This window comes from Bubalus kerabau, chromosome 10 (genome assembly GCF_029407905.1).
Source record: "Bubalus kerabau isolate K-KA32 ecotype Philippines breed swamp buffalo chromosome 10, PCC_UOA_SB_1v2, whole genome shotgun sequence".
NCBI classification, from domain to species: domain Eukaryota; kingdom Metazoa; phylum Chordata; class Mammalia; order Artiodactyla; family Bovidae; genus Bubalus; species Bubalus kerabau.
Genome location: NC_073633.1, coordinates 84,322,879 through 84,340,346, shown reverse-complemented (window position 1 = coordinate 84,340,346; position 17,468 = coordinate 84,322,879). Strand labels below are relative to the sequence as shown.

Below are 17,468 nucleotides of genomic sequence, written 5' to 3'. Positions count from 1 at the left end.
GGGAGCTGGCCTGGTTTTGTTCTCACGTGTCTGTCACACAAGGGCCTGGATCATCTTTCTGACTACCTCCATATTTCGAAAGCCACTCATCTGACCAGTGAGAGATTATTTCTAGCATCCCTCAAGCACATCCAGCCTGCTTGTGTAGCGTTTAGTAGCATTTGAAGTGTTTATGTAACTGTGCTGTAGAGTACAGCTTCCTTATTTGGGCTCTTCAGAGTCTAACTGACCACTCTAGGAGTGAGAGGAGAGTCTGTTCATATACACACACCACAATGTTTACACACACCACAATGTTTAGACTGAAAGAGTTAAAAAAGAAATTCCTCCAGAGTCAATACAACAGTATCCCAGGCTGTGCCTGGTTCCCTGGGCAGCACTGTGGAAGGGAATGGGAACCTTGGAACCAGCCAGGCCACAGTTCAAGTCCCAGCTTCACTACCTATGTGCTGATGTAACCTTGGGATGATTGGTAAGCTTTCTGAGTTAATTTTTTATTTGTAAAATGGCGATGCCAATTCTTGAAGCTTAGGCGTTTTGAGAGGGTTCAGTGAGCTAGTACACGTCTGGCACTTAGCAAGTGCTGTCTAAACGATGGCTTTTATTATGCATTCTTGAACAAATACTTGCTGGAGGTCTAATGTTTACTAGTTTCCCTACCACATCCCTCCCCTACTAGGTCCAGAAGTGTTATCTGCTCCCAAAGAATTCTCTTTGTTGTAAGATTGCAGCACAGTAGTTAAGCAAGATAGCTTTAGAGACAGCAATAACTCTAGGAGAGCTGGTGAAATGCTTGGCAGTTTATCCTCCGCATGTCGTGGGCCTTCCAGAGACCTCACTTCCCAACCTCACTTGTTTTCTCTGAGCAGGGTTCTAGGCTCCAAAGAGAGCCCTCCTGCTTCACAGAAACCTTATCAAATCAAAGCAACCCTTTTGCCTTCACAGCTTGATTCTCACTTGCTGTAAGGAGGAGAGTAAAGGGGGGAGAGGAAAGCAAAGAGGAGAAGCGGGGAGAGGAGAGTAAAGAGGAGAAGGGGGTGGGGCCTTGGAGTCTCAGGAGCCCAGGGGCCAGTCCCTGTCCAGCCTTTTGCTTCAGGAGCAAAGCTTGGTGGCTTTGGGGTTACAGAGAAATCAGGAGGCTATTTCTACTGCTGAGTCTCTGGGAGCAGCCAGAGCAACGATGGGCTGGGGTCATGGAGGCTCAGTCATCATCCAAATGGGTCTGGGAAGGCAGTGATGGGACATGCAGAGAGGTGCAGGGCAGGAAGGACATGAGACGGCCCAGAGGCAGAATGTGTGTGTGTGTCTGTGTGTGTGTGTGTTGGGGGAGTATCCTAAGATCGAATGTGGATCCTTCTCTCATTTATTTATTCAGCTGCTCCCTAACAAATATTTATGGAGCACTTCCTGTTTTCCAGGCAAGTGTGGTGAACGCAGGACACGGGCTTCAGAAGCAGACATACCTGCTGTTAATCCACGCTCTTCCCAGTGGGGAACATGGGGAAGAACTGATGTAGTTACCGCTTGTGTCCCTGCAAATGACCCATCAGTCCAGTGCAGCAGTGGGCTCTGAAGCCAGAGGAAGCCGGGTGGAGGATGGGGAGGGGCGGGGTTCTGCATTTGGAGGGCAGGGGGCAGGATTCTTACCTGCTCTGAGGGGTGGAGGTAAAGGTCTAGCCCCATCCTTGGCATATGATAGACACCTAACGAGTGTTGTTAAATGAGGAGTGAACATGAGGATATAAAGGGGTAGAGGACTAGGAAGATATGCCAAAACTAAAGACCTGGTAACTATCAAGAGGAGTAGGTGACAGGGGGTATAGAGGAGGATTCCAGCAAGAAGGTAGGCAGTGATTCTCCATCTAGCCTCTGGCCACAAAATCCTGGGGGCACTTATTCAAAATATGCATTCGGACCCTGGCCTTTGGGATCAGCAGGCTCAGGGATGTATATTTTTCTGCTGCTTAGGACCTGGATCCTGCCCAGTACTGACAGGTTTGTTATACATCATATTCCCACGTTCCAATGATCTTCTCAGAGAGCAGCAACAGCCCCAGAGGGGAACACAGGGTAGAACTGACGTAATGACGACATTTATCAATGCGGAATGATCTGTCCAGTGTAGCTGAGGGCTCCCCAGGCAAGAAAGAGCCGGGAGGAGGGGGGCTAGGTAGGATGAAGGAGGAAATCGGGGAGAGGAGATGGCAGGGAGGGGGAAAGAGAAGCTAAATTTGGAGATGATGGAACTCAGGGCATGAGCATCTGGTAAATCCAGCCATCTAACTGGGATTCTATTGATAGATCATTTCAGAACTTGGAACACTGTGGTTTGAAGCCAGCTGTCTTTTTTCTCCTTCAACTTTCATCCCAGATGAAAACAATGGCTGCTCACATCAGTGGGCAGGAGGGCCTGGGCAGGGACCAAGTCCAAGTAGGTGGCAGGTGCTATGGCAGCTTGGCTTCCCTTCTAAGCAGCTGCTTTGACTGGAAGAGGCCTATGGACTGAGGTGGGGACTGCCACACAAGGCTGGGAGTTCCCTCTGCTTCAGGAATACAGCATTACCCTGCAGGGCACCTTCCAGGATGTGGTTGCTGTTAAGAGCGGGCTAACAAGCTCCCCAGAATTCACAGAGAAAGGAAGACCAGAAATACCTGAACGGATGAGAAGACACAGTCGCTGCAGCAGTTCCTCCATTCCTGGGTGGTTTAGCATGAAACCAGCAGGTCTCCCTTGATCAATCACACCTTTGCCTTCTGTGCTTCTGATCATCAGGCTTAGGCTCAGGGTTTTTTTATGAGAAGTGTCACGGCTTATATCCTATCAGAAGCTCTTATTGCCAACTCCTTTTTGTGAAGGGGGGTTAGTCCAGGCAACATAACCTGTCTTCCATCTCAAAGTCTTTGGTGTGAGCCACTTACCTGCTAGGACGTTGGAGGCTATCTCTCAGCGCCATCTAGTGGTGGGTATGGCTTATTTCCCGAAAAGACCCTGAGCCGGTGCCTTCCTGCTTCCAGCCACACCTAGGGCTGTGTCCATTCTGATCAGACCACTGCGGGCTTTGGACACTTTGAAAAGTGATTCATGAGGCTTTAAGCTCTCCCTAAAGTGGAAACTTTAAATTCTGTATCCTTTGTCCTTGTTCAGTTTTACATATTTTTAGGGAAGGGGATTGGAGAATTTAGTGGTATTAAAAGACCAGGGTGAAGTAGGGCTAGATAGAACGTTCTCCTTTCTCCCACCTGGGTGGCTCCAGCATGCACACACAGACCATCAGCTTGGCACTTATTCCAAGCATCTCTCACCAAACTGTGCCATAAGAGGAGGGCGCAGGAAGAGTCTCTTCGGCACAAAGTGCAAATTGAGCATTAAGAATCATCTTTGCTGTGCCACAGATAAAGTGACGGGACACAGAGCTGGAATCAGATGGCTTGACTCAGAACACTGATGGAATCCATGCATGAACTGGGCTTTTCTCATGTAAAAGTGAGCTTTGGAGTTCTCGGAGAGGTCCTAAGGATAGTGTACCTTTCCAAAGAGGAATATCCACATTTCCAGGTTCTCAATTTCCCGATCCAGGCCCAGAAGAGGGAGCACTAATTCTTTTCCCCTTGCAGAATCGAGTCCACCCTAAGGAATCAGGTAGCGCCTCAGACAGGTCTTGTACATATGAAGGGAGGTAAGCAAGGGAGCATTCTTTGGCATTGCCTTTCTTTGGGACTGGAATGAAAACTGACCTTTTCCAGTCCTGTGGCCACTGCTGAGTTGTCCATATTTGCTGGCATATTGAGTGCAGCACTTTTACAGCGTCATCTTTCAGGATTTGAAATAGCTCAACTGGAATTCCATCACCTCCACTAGCTTTGTTTGTAGTGATGCTTTCTAAGGCCCACTTGACTTCACATTCCAGGATGTCTGGCTCCAGGTGAGTGATTATACCATCGTGATTATCTGGGTCATGAAGATCTTTTTTTGTGCAGTTCTTCTGTGTATTCTTGCCACCTCTTCTTAATATCTTCTGCTTCTGTTAGGTCCCTACCATTTCTGTCCTTTATTGAGCCCATCTTTGCATGAAATGTTCCCTTGGTACCTTTTTTTGATGCTTAAAATTCTCCAAGCCAGGCTTCAGCAATACGTGAACCGTGAACTTCCTGATGTTCAAGCTGGTTTTAGAAAAGGCAGAGGAACCAGAGATCAAATTGCCAACATCCGCTGGATCATGGAAAAAGCAAGAGAGTTCCAGAAAACATCTATTTCTGCTTTATTGACTATGCCAAAGCCTTTGACTGTGTGGATCACAATAAACTGTGGAAAACTCTGAAAGAGATGGGAATACCAGACCACCTGACCTGCCTCTTGAGAAACCTGTATGCAGGTCAGGAAGCAACAGTTAGAACTGGACATGGAACAACAGACTGGTTCCAAATAGGAAAAGGAGTACGTCAAGGCTGTATATTGTCACCCTGCTTATTTAACTTATATGCAGAGTATATCATGAGAAACGCTGGGCTGGAAGAAGCACAAGCTGGAATCAAGATTGCCAGGAGAAATATCAATAACCTCAGATATGCAGATGACACCACCCTTATGGCAGAAAGTGAAGAGGAACTAAAGAGCCTCTTGATGAAAGTGAAAGAGGAAAGTGAAAAAGTTGGCTTAAAGCTCAACATTCAGAAAACGAAGATCATGGCATCCGGTCCCATCACTTCATGGCAAATAGATGGGGAAACAGTGGAAACAGTGTCAGACTTTATTTTTCTGGGCTCCAAAATCACTGCAGATGGCAATTGCAGCAATGAAATTAAAAGACGCTTACTCCTTGGAAGGAAAGTTATGAACAACCTAGACAGCATATTAAAAAGCAGAGACATTACTTTGCTAACAAAGGTCTGTCTAGTCAAGGCTATGGTTTTTCCAGTGGTCATGTATGGATGTGAGAGTTGGACTATAAAGAAAGCTGAGCGCCGAAGAATTGATGCTTTTGAACTGTGGTGTTGGAGAAGACTCTTGAGAGTCCCTTGGACTGCAAGGAAATCCAACAAGTCCATCCTAAAGGAGATCAGTCCTGAGTGTTCATTGGAAGGACTGATGTTGAGGCTGAAACTCCAATCCTTTGGCCACCTGATGTGAAGAGCTGACTCATTGGAAAAGACCCTGATGCTGGGAAAGATTGAGGGCAGGTATAGAAGGGGACAACAAAGGATGAGATGGTTGGATGGCATCATCGACTTGATGGACATGGGTTTGGGTGGAGTCTGGGAATTGGTGATGGACAGGGAGGCATGGCGTGCTGCGATTCATGGGGTCGCAAAGAGTCGGACACGACTGAGCGACTGAACTGAACTGAAGCAAGGGAGCAGAACACACAGGCTCCTATGATGGGAAACCAACAGGCATTGCTGTAGGGGTGACATGTGACTGCTGCTCCTTCCAAACATTAGGCATCGCCCCATTGGCCACTGGGGAAACATTCAGATGGCTTCTGGAATGGCCTGACCCTGCAAGAAGGAATCTCCCTGCAGCGCACAGGGAGTTGTACTTACGTGGATGCAGGATCTCTGGAACAAAGCCTCTCTTGGGAAGAACACAGTTCTTTTGGGAAGCAAAGTTTTAGTGTTGAAATAAATTCACTGGATATTCAGAATGAGAAATAATTCTAAATAAACTTGCCACTTAAGCCAGTGTGATAGTCATGTACATATGTAGTAATATACATAAGATTGGAAACCATTTATACAGGTGAGGATCACTAAATATTTTCTAAGACCTTTTCCTCCACTCCAAATTGCTGTTCTCACTGACAGGGTTTTATGATTCTTGTGCCCTTCCTCAAGCTACATCATTTAGTATTTTTGTCATTAGGAGAAGGATGCTTCAAAGGACTGTGTTGCCCCAAATATTTATAGCAGCAATAATAACAGAGTAAAGAAAAAAGGATACAACCTAAATGTCCATCAGTTGGAACCCAGTAAATAAATTATTAAAATTCGTCTAGAAAATAAAATACTATGCAGCCATTAAAATTTATGTTGAAGAATTGTTTTTATTGACATGGAGCAAATTCATTATTAATGTCAAGTGAAACAGTTTCCAGAAAAGTATGTTTAATATAATTTACTTTATGTAAAACTATATATGTGCTGTGATTAGTCACTCAGTCATGTCCGACTCTTTGCAACCCCATGAACTATAGCCTGCCAGGCTCCTCTGCCCATGGAATTATCCAGGCAAGATTGTGGAGTGGGTAGCCAATTCCTTCTCCAGGGGATCTTCCTGACCCAGGGTTAGAACTTGAACCTCCTGTGTCTCCTGTGTTGGCAGGCAGATTGTTTACCACTGAGCCACCTGGGAAGCCTACATATATATATATGTATATACACACACACACATATAGTTGTATATATTTATATACCTATAGTTATATATATATATATATATAAAACTATACATAAATAAATAGGGGTAGACAGCTTTTCCCCCAAAACATTAATGGTGATTATCTGATTATATTTGGGTGTAGAAATCTGGTGTAATATTTTTAGTTTTTGTTCTTTTTATATTATGTGAATGTTTTACAAGGAGTATAGATAATTTTTCTAATAAAGCTATTAAAATGTTTAAAAAATATGGATCTCATCAGTAAAGTATAAAGTCGAGGGAAGTTGACAACTAACTCAAGAAAGCTACAATCAAAAAAAAAAAAAAAAGAAAGCTACAATCTACCAGTCAAAGAACCTGCCTCATAACCTCCCATCCTTCATGTTTAATGCCAACTCACTGTCTCCAGTTGGTGAAGATCCTGGGCAGGGGTATGACAAGGGGAGGAGCTGGGGACCAATGCTGAGATCAGAGGGGACTCACATGCTTTTGATATTGCCCGGATCCGTTTACCTCTTCAGAGCAATTAAGCTATGCCCACAACAGCGTTACTGGATTCCTCTTATACACTGTGTTCTTGTGGTCTGGAAGTTGTCCAGGTCTTGAAGGAGCAGACACAAGTCTGGGGACAGAGTTAAGTTGGGTCTAATTCTAACCCAAGCCCATTTTACATCCTGCAAGGGAAATGATGCATTCAGCCATGGTGTCCACTTGAGGGAAGAAGGAATGTGAAGCTAGTTGGGTGTGGTCCAGAGGGTAGACTTTGTGAGCCTCTGGCTGGGAGCAACATGGTGCATGATCTCAGGAAGAAAGTCTGGAGTCCCTGTTCCTTCCCTCTACTCTTCTCGTTCCTCCACACCCACCTACGCTCATCCACGCTCCTTGACTGCAGCACCAGAGACACTCATGACCCTTCCTTCAACATTCTTAGAGTGTTGGGCCATCATCCAGCTCCATTCAGTTAAGCTAGAGGGTGGGATCCACTGGGTCCAGTGTCTTCCTACAACATGAATTTGGATTTCAATAGTAAAAATGCTAGGATACGGGGTAGTGTTAACCTCCCATCATACAACTGCCCATAAGGGCACTTACGAGGTTAAGATGAGGCCTGGAGCAACTAGTTCCCTTCTTCGACGATGCTAAGAACACACAGGTAGGTCCATAACAAAGCACTCAGTTCTCTGTGGTCTTCCTTTAAGTCATGGGGAACCCCACTATTCTTCCTTCCCTGTCCCTAGATCCCTCCGCTGTGTTCTCCAGGGAGGTCACAGCTCTATACCTGACATCATTATGGCTCATATGTATGGAAAATCCCGCTAAAGATGTCAATGCCCTGTCCCAAGTCTGTATCTTGCTGAAGGGCATAAACAAAAGCAAACTTTGACCTAAGTCATGGGCAAGAAAGAAGGGCAAAGGGTCCTTTGACAGAAAGAAATGTACAAATTTGCAAATACTAGTCAATATTGAGCCAGTGCCTGAAAGTTGCTTTACAAATCAAGTGCTGTAGGGATAAAGCCTGGCAAGAAAACAATTCCATCTTAGAACACTAATAATCACTGCCTTTCACCACCAATTCAATGGACATGAGTTTAAGAAGACTCCAGGAGTTGGTGATGGACAGGGAGGCCTGGCGTGCTGCAGTCCATGGGGTCGCAGAGTAGGACACGACTGAGTGGACTGAACTGAACTCCATGGGAGGGAGAAAATTTAAGTCCCTAGGAGTGTGGGGTCCCTGTTAGAGACCCTTGTGTAGTGTCCCCATATCCAAACTCTTAGGTCTCAATCTTTTTACCTCCATGACCCTACTCCTCAACACAGCACATGTGCGTTAATGGTTGTTGAACTGAGTAACAATTTTCTTCAAATCAGGAGTCCAGTCTTCATGACAGCACAGTACCAGAGAAGAGAATAGATATAAAACTTATTAATTAGTGAGCATCTGAGACTAATGGGACACCTCACCTGAACTCATGTGTCAGACAAGATGGAATCCCTGAGATCATCCGCCCCTCAGGCTTGTGCAGCCCTTCCTGAAGTTGGCAGAGTTCTACAAGGGGCAGGACAAAGACGGTAAAAAAAATGGATACAGGTTATATCCTACCTTAGGTAGTACAGTCCCAACACCCCCACCCATCTACCCACACTGTCACCCCCAAGCTGGGCTGCCTCTCAGTCAGCTCCTATGGGACAACTTCTTTAACGCAAATCTTAAAAAAAAAAAAAAAAAAAAAAAGATTTTCCCACTCTAACCCATCTCAGGACCTAGTGGGATCAGGAATTGGGTCTTGGATGAGATGTTGTGATAGAAATTCTTAACCTATTAATGCTGCCAAGTCCCAAGCTATTCTGCAATCAAAAATTTCAGGCTGAAATTTCTCTTTGAACTGATCCAGTGACGTTGGGACAGGCACATAGAGTCCCCCCCACCCCCACCCCCTCAGGCTGAGGGGCTTAGATAGCAGCATAAAAGCTTTTAGTTGCAAAGCCTTCTCCTAACCAGGCTTGCCTTAACAATACTCCTTTGTCCCTCCTCAGACGACTGAGCTCCTTGTATCCTGGCAGAGGGAGGCACAGAGGGGAGGTGACTAGCTGGGAGTTTGGTTTCTAATCTCCGGGGTAGAAATTCTTTCAAATTTGCCCAGCACCTGGACTGACTGCTGAGTCGGAAATGAGAGCAGCTGGGGATGGGGACGGCTCTCCCCATGATTCCCAAGTTTCATAATCAACTCTAGCTTCCTCCCTCCTCCAGTTTCCCACCGTCACAGATAAACTCGCACTTAATGACTATGAAGTTGTGTAGTTCCCATGTATGTTCATATTCTCACTTTGATTTCTTTGAGCGTTGGCCTCCCCCTACCCCTTAATCTACTGCTGGTCTCATGAACCTGCGCTCATTTTCTGGGCTATCTTAGTGCCCACACATTAATGTCTTAATGCTTTATGGATGAATTCACATTATCACAGAATATAGTGAGTTCCTCATTTTCAGGCTCTAGGTGTTCATGAATACTGCGTAGTTCTTATCCACCGTGTTTTCTTTTTGATGACTGGGGGGAAAAAAAAAGAGAGAGAGGACATGACGTTTAAAGATCCCTAAAGTAGGAACATACCTTATTTTGAGAGCTCGGTGAAAGTACACACACCCCTCTCCCGCATGGACATGTGAATAACAAACCTTCTGATAAACCTGTAGTCAACTTGACCATTGCCCTGGGGCCTGATGCCTCCTAGCCCTCCGCTGGTACCACTTTTCCACTCCTCAGAAGCATTTAACAAACATTCGAGGACGTCCTTAATAACCCATTGCACCTGCTTCCCTATTACAGTTCATCCATTTCTGAGCACAGCTTGTAGCTATGCAAAGTCCCGGAAGTGTTGGCCTGTCTCCAGCTCAATACCCACCCTAGAGCGAGCAGTGATTTTAGTCAGCAATCTAGGCCTGCCCATCCTGGTACTTTTCAGAGTTTCCTGCTACTTTCTGAAGGCCTCTCTGTTTCTCCCTTCACCTTCTATCATAACGGAGAACGTAACGAGTCAGGTGCACATCCCCTGTGCTGCTTGCTTCCCCCATACACCATGGACACCCCCTTTTCGGGGGCTGCCTAGCAGCCTTTCTCTCCCTTGGGGTAATAACACTTCAATTTCCCTGTCTTCCTCTGGATTATGATCTGGGGCGTTGGTGGAGCTTACATCAGGGTATTCTTCTGGCCTTTCTCTGGCTGAGAGGTGGATCCAAGACTCAGCTTAGGTAAACTTCACCAACTTAACCCTGCCCTTGAGCAGATAAAAGTGATAAAAATAATTGAAGTCCCATTGTTCCGGCAGCAGAGCCCCAGGAGGCTCTCAGTTACTTCCAATTCCCTGGGCTCCCAAATCTGTCCTGGTCCTCGCCTTTTCAAGTCTGTTTAGCCAGCATTCCTTCCAAATCTGTGGGCCATCTGATCATATCCTGCTAATAAATTCCTTTTAGACAGCTAAAGTTGTGTTGTGTTGCTTGCAGCCAAAGAATCCTAAAAGTTCCAGGTTCATATTTCTTCCAGTTAGACTCTTTATGCCTCTACATTTTATGCCTCTTTCCTTCCTATTTGAAAAAAAGGCTGTTACAAACAGACTCCTCCTCCCACCCCATTTTCAGACTCCAGCAGATCTTGTCTTCCTCTCTTACTGCCTAGATCATGCCTGTATCTTCTGGAAAACAAGAAGTTTTCTGACCTTCCACTAAGCATACCATCCATAAAGCAGTAGCTCCTGTCTACCATAAGTAATTTTCAAAATGACTTTCAAAGAGAACAGGAAGATTTCTGTATGCTTGTAAGGGAAGACTGGTTCCCTGGGGGGAGGGGTTTCCTCAGTTCTTTCTCACCCAAATTATTTTCCTGTTGTGCGTGCCTGCTAAGTCACTTCAGCTGTGTCCGACTCTTTGTGACCCTATGAACTGTACCCCTCCAGGCTCCTCTGTCCATGGGATTCTCCAGGCAAGAATATCGGAATGGGTTGCCCTGCCCTCCTCCAGGGGATCTTCCCCACCCAGGGATTTTCCCGACCTGCGTCTCTTGTGTCTCCTGCATTGACAGGTAGGTTCTTTATCACTAGTGCCACCTGGGAAGCCCATTTTCCTGTTAAGCTGGTCCAAATAACTCTAAGCTCAAGATAGCCTTTGACTTAGCGCTTCTGCCCTACCTGACTTCTCTTTTTCTTATCACAGCATTCTGTGACACACCATATACAGTTATCTCTTGGCCTCCAGTTTCCACGCCTCGGTCCCCTCCCAAGTCCTTCCTGCTCTGGCTGCTGGCCCAGTCCCTTCACTGAAATCACCCTCTTGAGCAACATCTCTCCTGACTTGTGGTCAGAGGGCAACCCCCAGGAAACCAACCCTTTCTAACGAGTATGCAGAAGTTTTTCTGGTTCCCCTTGAAAGTCATCAAGAAAATGACTTATGGTAGACAAGAGCTACCACTTTATGGATGGTTTGCTTTGTAGAAGGGCGGAAAAGTTCTTGTCTTTCAGAAAATATGGTTAAGGACCTAACATTTTCAAGGTACTTTAGAGACTACAAAGACATTTGAAAGACTCTCTTTTTTCCTACCCAGTGGTAGAAGAGAGATGTGAAGAGAACGATCGTTAAATGCCTGTGGTGGCAGGGACTTCAAAGTCTGTATGTGTTCATCATCTTTATTTATGCTTGCAACAGCCATGGAGTTGCGTTTTATTGCCATTTCCATTTTGCAGATGAGGAAATAGGCTCAGAAAGGTTAAATAAACTGCCTTAAGACGCCTGAGTAGGATGTGGAGTCTGAACTCAGGTCCAGGTTGCTCGGATAAGACAAGAAGTCAAAAAAGGGGCTGGCATCCTCTGGTGTGTGTGTTGGTGCAGTGGGGCTTGGTTTGTCCCACGGCCCTCCACCTTGAATCTGTACTTGAATGACTAGAACCATTATACAGTGCCCCCCTTCACCCAGGGTCACCCTCTCTACCCATTCTCACAACAGTGAATGCATGTCTCAGCATTCTCGGGGTGAAAAGCCCGGGGACCCACTCACTGCTACAGATGGTATTTTTAGGTCTGCTTCTGCAGCAGACAGCTCTGTCCTGTACATATCTGATCTTTACTTGGCGTAGAGATGGAATGGATCTTGGATAGGGTGCCAGAAGACTTGCATTTGACATGCATTCCGCTTTTACTAGCAACATAACCTTGACCAAGCCATATAATCTCTCTGAGCCTTGACTTCCTCATTTATAAAATGGGGATTAATGATCAATCCAAGAAACAAGATAAGTCAACTGTAAGGCATTGTATATGTTTTTGTTAGGAAGAGATGATTCCTAATTTCAGAATGAGGAAGACCCAGATGATGGAGTGAAGTCCATGGGAGAGCTGGATAAAGTAGAGACTGACTGACGCCAAATCTTGGGCCTTAGTTCCTAACTCTTCCTTCTTTTATTTTCTATATTTTATTTTCTATATTTCTATTTTCTGGCCCATTGGCTTCCATACACTATGGCTTCTAAACTAAAATTATATAGGAAAACATTTTCTTTGACCTCAAAGTTTATTTTTTGCCTCTGAGTTTAAAAGAAATTCAGAAAATTTTATGGGCCCTAAAAATATTGTGGATGAAAAAAAAATATTGTGGATGCTCGGCCCTGCACACTAAGGGATAAATCACCCCCAATTCAGATCCTCTGCCTTAACAGCCTGTTATGCTTTCTTCTGCACAATGCTGCCTCCCAGAGCCAGAAGGGAGTGAAATCAGCCACCAGCCAGAGATTGAAAACTAGAGCAGAAAGGGACTCCAAGGCAAGGGGGCGCCAGGGAGGTCCATCTTCAGCAGGTGGGCTTTGCTGCCAGACTGACTGAAGTATCTTCTTGCAAGGTGTTCCTGAGAGGGGCCTGTCTTCTGCCTCTCTGACAGTGTCCTAGGACAGCCCATGGCTTCAATGTAGCCCTGATCCCTTCTCCCTAGCCCTGCTTTACCCTCAGCAGAAAATACTCTCCTGTTATGGAAGGCCTTCTGTACTGAGGATGCTACATGCATTTCATTATTGGGTCATCACAATATACTTATGACCCAGGCCATACTACCTCCATCTCAGAGGAGGAAACTAACTCAGGGAAGCCAAGAGCGCTTGCCATTGGCACCACGTGACTGTGCACTTCCTCTGCAGGTTTGAGAAACCCACAATTTCGGTCAGATTAGGACAGCAGCTCAGCTTCTCATCCAGAGTGGGGTGAGACCGGCTGGATGGTTCCTTTCTTTAGAAGATTCTGTGCTGCCTTGGACCCCTGAGAACTCTCTGTCACTGTGGCATGTGATTAAAAAGGGGGTGAGGGCTAGGAGAGAAGCAGCCATCAGACCTCTCTGATCAGGCCTCGGCACACATAGGGTCCCTGTGAGAATTAGCAAGGGGTGCCCCCTCCGGACAGATAATTGACAAAATGATACCCCTAAATTGTAAAAATGTCCTTTCCTCTTGGCTGTAGCTCCAGTACCAAACCCAGGCTTGACGTAGTTGCATTGCCTTCCTACTCCCTTCCCAGCCTTTCTGCACGACCTAGGACCCACCTGAGGGGACTGTGTCAAGTTTTGGCCCTCCTGTCAGGGATTTCCCACTGATCCACGTATCAGAATCTCCAGGTTTTCTAGATGGCATCCATTATTTTACATCTTCCAATAGAAGGATCCCAACTGACTTAAGAAAGAACATGCTCTGTTTAATCTTCGTGGTATAAACCAAACTGTCAACCTTGGAAGTTCAGGCTCTCCATTAGGTAGATTCCTTAATTTCCACAGGCCTCAGTTTTTCCATCTTGAAAACGGGGATAATAAAACGGATCTTGCAGGCCTATTTGAACGAATGGACAGCACAAAACACAGCGCTGACACTGTGGGTCTGCAGTGCCGTGTGGCCCGTGGCCCTCGGGGAACGGGGACCCACAGGACACCCACAGTGGACGTTGTGCCTCCACAACTCCTACAAGCGGGGAGGTGAGGGGTCCCGGCTGGTGCTCTCCTCGGGGCTCCTTCAGACACCGTACACGCAGGCGGGGTGGCAGGGGCCCGGCAGGCAGAGGAGCTCTGCACTGCAGCCCCCTGCGCCGCGGTCGGGACCGGGGGGCGCATTTCCAGACGCCCGGGGCGCAGCCGACTCCCGGAGGCGGGGGAGGGGCGAGGGAGTCGGCCCGGCAGCGAACCCGGAGGGCGAGCCGGTGAGCGGGCGAGCAAGGAGTTAAGCGGGGCCGGAGGCAGAGCGCCTGTCAGACGCGAGCATGTGCAGTTTGCACCGCATCCATACTATGGGTGAGTGCCGCCGCCGCCGCCGCCGGGGGCTCCGCTCGGCCCGGGCAGCGGCGGCCGCAGCCCTCCGACCCCCGCGCCGCGGCGGGCGCCGACACACGATGCGGGACTAGGCGCGGCGCCGGAGGGCCGGCGGCGTGGGGGAGGCACGGGCAGCGGCAAATCGGCGCGGGGGGAGCCCGAACGCCGGGCGTGGGGGCGGGGAGCAGGCGGCTCAGGAGAGCGCCCCGAGTCCCGGCGCGGGAGGAGGAGCGGGAGCGAGCCCGGGAGACGGCGCTCCTGGCCGCACCTGCGCCCGGCAGGCGTTCCGGCCCTGCCCTGCCCCGGCTCGCGATCCCGGCCCCGCACCGGTAGGTGCCCTCGATGCCCGCAGAGAGGCCTTTCTGCCGCCGGTAGAAGTGGCCACGCGGGGCGGGCAGCGCCGAGTTGCGGGGGGCGCGGGCGATGGTGCGGTGATGGGGAAGACCCTGCGACCGGGAGACCAGGCTGGAGGCACTGCCGGATCCCGCCTGCTCTTTGCTTTCGATTTCGTTGCGGTGCCCAGGCTAGAGAGCGAGCCGCAGATTAGATGGTGCGCCCGGGCTTGGATTCCCTGCGGGGGATGGGCGCACAGGGGGGCGTGTTGGGAAGGGGTGCACCTTGGCAACTTTCACCGCCAGAAACAAAGGGGGCATCCGGGAGATGCGAGGAGAAGGGGCCAGCCGGGGATCTCCGGCAGCACAAGGTTGACACCCCCTCTTCCTCCGCGCGGAGAGCATCCCCGAAGCCTCGGGAGGGCGGAGGGGGCGTCAGTCTGGGTGGAAGCTAGAGAGGCTTGGGAGTGGGAACCACGGGCCCTCCTGAGTTTGAGGACTTTTCTGAAGGGGAGGAAACCGTGCCTAGATGAACCCTCTCTCCAGGGTGCATGGGAAAACTAGGCGATGGTGGACTGCACACCTAGTCCTCCCCTCCCCCGGTCCGGCCCTGGGGCCCAGCCCAGCCCCTGGGTTGCTAGCTCTCCATCTGCCCACCCTGATCTCCGGTCCTCTGTGGGAGAGGCGGGGCTGGGATGGGGACCATTACCGCAAGGGGAGGGAGACGTTGGCCTCTTTCCCAGGTGTCTTCCTTTCCCTCTTTCCATGTCCAGTCGAAACCGACCCCCTTCCTTCCTTCCCTGGACTATGTCTCCCTCTTTCTCTTCAGTTTCCTCGGGGGTATGTTTTTTTGGTTGCCTCGGGTACAACCTGCTTAGGGTGACAGGTTGTTCTGATGCCACTGGGAGCCCTCCCAGAAGGAAAAGAACAGGACCCTGGGGAGCTGCGCTAGTGTAACCTTGGGGGCTCTGCTCACAAGTCTCCTGCCTTCTCAGCACCCAGTAACAAATGAGCTGTTATTCTGGCCTTGGGACTTAAGTCTGGAGGCCTGGGGTTTTCTCTTTGCTGTAAGCAGGGAGAGGGGTCAAGGGGAGGGCTGAACACCCTCTGGGGATTGGGGGGGGGGGAGGGTGGTGGATAGAGTGTCTTTTTCTCTTTTGCTATAGAAAGCAAATGAGCCAGTTTTCAGGTCCCCAGTCCCCGACCTTGTGTCTCCAAGAAGAAGGTGCCTCCAGCTCTGAGCCCCTTGCATGTGACCCCCGGCTCCATCCTGTGGCAGGATTGCCCATTGCCTTCTTAGAAAGGAAAGCCCTTTGAGAATGGGGTTATCCACTGGTTGCAAGGCAAAGCTACATCTGCTTGCTTGTGGAGACAGAATGCGCTGGGTGGGATTGGGGGTGGTGTTGCCGGGGGTGGGGGCAGGCTGGCTGGGTGACTCTTCTGTCTGCTCCTGTAAATGAACTACTAACGCTGTAAGTGGTTGGGCCAGGGGTGGGCCTGGCCGGACACATGGAGGGGTGGGCTGAGATAAGGCTTGGCCCTCCTCCCCAAGGCTTTATATGTGGGGACAGAGTTGAGTAACTGGGGAAACAGTGATGCTGGGTCAACTTATTTATCTGGTCCTTAGAGGGAAATAACAAGCTGATTTAGTGTTAACTTTGGCCACTTAAAGTTACAGGAGGGAGGATGCAGTAACGGATATCAGGAAAAATGAAGTCCCCTGAGCTATAGCTCTATATGGCCCTGGAACCTGTGGCTGAAGTCAGATGCAGGTGCGAGACTGGAGAGCACCACCAACCCCACTTTTAGGGCCCTCTCCCCTCTTAGCTATGGCTCAGTTCTCCTTTGGGTTTATCCCAAGCTTTTCCGAACTGAGGATAATGATATAGAGGTTTGACCTCCCCACTTAGTGTGGAGAGAGGGGCTTTTCCATGGACTGTTTCTCAAATGTACTGAACGTAAGATGGGGAAATGATACTCCCTCCAACTCCCCCTTTTAAAGTGATGAAGCATGAATTTTTACATTTATAAAATGACTTAAGTGCCTTGAAGTCTTGAATGAAAGATGTTTAATGAGCTAGGGATACTTATACCGTGTTTATTTCACTTGTATTAGATTCACATATTGTTTCTAAAGGGAAAGGTGTCCTTTTGCAGGAAAGGGCTACATTACAGCATCTGTGATAGGGAAAGCTCAGTGTTGGTTTCAAAAGTGTAGTTTTTTTTCATCAGAAAGGTACTTGCGGGCAGCAAGTGCTATTCTGTCTACCTCTGCTCTCCGGAAGCCTTTTGAGCTCCTTTCTAGTAGGATTTTTTTCTGGTAGATGTTGTCCAGCCTGGATGTCAGTGACAATCCCTCTCCATGCTCTCAGAAGGGTCTCTGATGATGTTTGGAAACACTGATGTTACAAATTGAGACCTGGATAAGGGCAGTAAAGTGAAGCTGCTTGGCCTTAGCAGCAGCCGTATCAGATCTGGCTGTCCTTGAGGGAAGGGAAATCTAACCCTGGCCCTGTCTGACTGTTTGCAAATTTTTGTCTCTCTACTTTCCTTCGCTCTCCTCCCCCATTCCCAGTTTACAGGCAAGGTGGTTTAGGTTTTTTTGTTTTTCTGTTTTATAATTATTCAAGGAACTTTCCTTTTAAGGTGTGGATAACTTCTGACTTGGCAAACTCTCAACTCCCTTTGTGGCAACACCTGGGAATGTCAGAGGGACTCTGATGCTCCGAGCAGGAAGGAACTCAGCCTGACTGGCCAGGGCTTCTGTTTCTTCCACCACCACCTCTCAGAAATCATAGAGGCTTTCTATTTGAAAAGTAAAGTCAAGCTGATTTCTGGGGAAGGGCTAGGAGGTGGCACTCTTGACTGTGGCTCCCGTGGAGGGAAACTGAGTCACACTGTGAGTTAGCGTGCTGGCCATGGTATGTGTAAATGCCT

The 17,468-nt window shown here is 48.4% G+C and overlaps 1 long non-coding RNA gene across 1 annotated transcript; it reads right to left on the bottom strand.

Moving 5' to 3' along the window:
- Positions 1 to 9,231: 9,231 nt before the first annotated feature.
- LOC129620650 (uncharacterized) lies at positions 9,232 to 10,726 on the bottom strand. The gene is made up of 3 exons (XR_008698636.1): positions 10,589 to 10,726; positions 10,067 to 10,150; positions 9,232 to 9,423 (listed from the first exon to the last, which is right to left on the bottom strand). It is a non-coding gene; the product is annotated as an uncharacterized LOC129620650 (long non-coding RNA).
- Positions 10,727 to 17,468: the final 6,742 nt, after the last annotated feature.